This window comes from Lepidochelys kempii, chromosome 3 (genome assembly GCF_965140285.1).
Source record: "Lepidochelys kempii isolate rLepKem1 chromosome 3, rLepKem1.hap1, whole genome shotgun sequence".
Classification (NCBI taxonomy): domain Eukaryota; kingdom Metazoa; phylum Chordata; order Testudines; family Cheloniidae; genus Lepidochelys; species Lepidochelys kempii.
In genome coordinates, this window is record NC_136382.1 from 169670028 (window position 1) to 169672334 (window position 2307).

Consider the following 2307-nt stretch of genomic DNA (forward strand, 5'->3'; position numbering starts at 1 on the left):
TATTACCAGCAGGAGAGTAGGGTAGGGGGAGAGAAAACCTTTTGTAGTGATAAACACCCATTTTTTCATGCTTTGTGTGTATAAAAAGATCTTCTATACTTTCCACAGCATGCATCTGATGAAGTGAGCTGTAGCTCATGAAAGCTTATGCTCAAATAAATTGGTTAGTCTCTAAGGTGCCACAAGTACTCCTTTTCTTTTTGCGAATACAGACTAACACGGCTGTTACTCTGAAACCTGTCTTTATTGGATAACAGACTCTTGCCTGGATTGGAATGGCAAAAATGATTGATTTAGCCAGGCAAGATCTACAAGGGATAGTTCAGGGAGTTGGAAACCCCTGAATTTAACTTCACCGGAGGTTGACCTTCCATGGCTTTGTTGCCCATAGAATCCATAGTTTCAGGAGAGTTCTCTGCTGTTATTGGTGAGCTTCCTGTTCTTCTCAGGCTGGAAGGGTGCTCTGCAGAAGGACCACTGACTCCACCTCAGAGGAAGTTGAGGGCCAGGGGTGGGAGTATTGATTGTGACCTATGGAAAACATTCTGCCACCCTTTCTCAACGGAACTACTCAAGTCTTAAATTCTCAAAGATTATTTCCTGGAGCCCTCCACATTCTCCCCCTCCCCCCATTCAGGGCTCCAGGATTCAGCTGTGGGGTGGGAGGTCTCTGGGTTTTAGCTCCATGGAGCAGAGGAGAACAAACATTACCTGTGACAACTATAACCACAGAACTCCACCAGGACAAACATTTCTTTCTATATTTATTCTTAATTTTAGCATTTTCTGCTGACTTAGAAGATTTCACAATGAGCTGGCAAGCCAAGATTGTGTCACCAAGCAAGCAGCAGGTGTTGTCTCCCTGGTTCTCTAGTGAGGCAGAATTCAACTGGGAAGCTGAGGAAGAGCTATCAGGGGTTGAGGGAAAATACAGAAATGCTTCAGTTTGATGGATTAGTTCCTATCCTGTCTCTTGCAGCTTGTTACTTCAGCTTCTTTTGTCAAGTATCTTACAATCCTTCCACAGATTGGTAGTAGGGTGGGACAGAGGGATAACTTTTTAAAACAAATGTAATCAAGACAGAGAAGTCACAGACCATGATTTGATTGTAAACAGTTTGGTGTTAGAGCAAAGTAATAGGACAGCAAATGTGGCAGAAGCAAGAGAATTCTCATCCAAAGTAAACAGATATTATAATACAATAAAATATATATATTCATCAGGTCCCCTGGTTGTTTTGTAGTGTCATTTTGTTCATAAACTAAGGATTGCAGCCAACTCATAAAAAATGGGTCATCTCTGTTTTCTCATCATCTTTTAATTGGTCCATAATTAATATGTCCCATATCCTTTGAAACCAAGCAATACCATCTGGGAGAGCTTTTCTTTCCCAATATTCAGCAAGTGAGTAGCTGGCTGAGACCAAAATATATTCTATACTGTATAACCAACAGATAACCTTATGGGGAAATTTAATGATACCATCTGAGACCGTGGCACACTGGGCCAAATTCATCCCTGTCACTTTATAGAAGTCAGTGGAATGACACCAGGAATGAGTTTGGCCTAATGTTTTTGCTGTGGTAGGTGGAGCTGTCAATGTTTTCATTACAAGTTCTTTTAGTGGAATGTGGGACGTTGTTCTGAGATCGCTAGTTATGCTACCAGCTGGTAAATGCCTGTGAACACAAGTGCTGTGTTTCATTTCCATGTTTGTATGTGTGAGTGTGACCTTTGTTTTCACAGCTGTTAGCCCATTTGGAAAGGTTCTGTTCCTTTACAGTTATGGATTTGCTGCCATATATTAACAAGGGCTCCCTTGCAAACTCTAAGGGAAGCAAGTACAGCTCTTCCATACCCCAAGTAGTTGGAGGAAAGGTCAGTGATGGTGCTTGCAGAGAGCATGGGACCTGAACTGGAACATCTATTAATGTATTGACCATTTAGCAAACAAACAAACAAAAAAATGCTTTTCAGGAGGAAGAAGACACATAGCAAAGAAACTAACAGGAACTGCACTTTTCTGGAAAGGTTTACACTTTCCCTGAAAAACGGAGTGAGCTCCCTGGTCGTATAGTGCAGTGTTGACAGAAAATGCATTCTTGAATTTGAAAGGCACTCCACTCCTGCAGCATCCACCTCTTTTTGTGACTCAGCCTCTAGTTGGCTCATGTTCCAATCCCACCCCTAATAGAAGGTCCAGCAAAAACAGATGTCCAATATGTCCATCCCTCTGCCCTCAGTTCTGGCCCAGTGGTTCATACACCCTTCTCCTGAGGCTCTCAGTCTTCCTTAGCCCCTTCTCA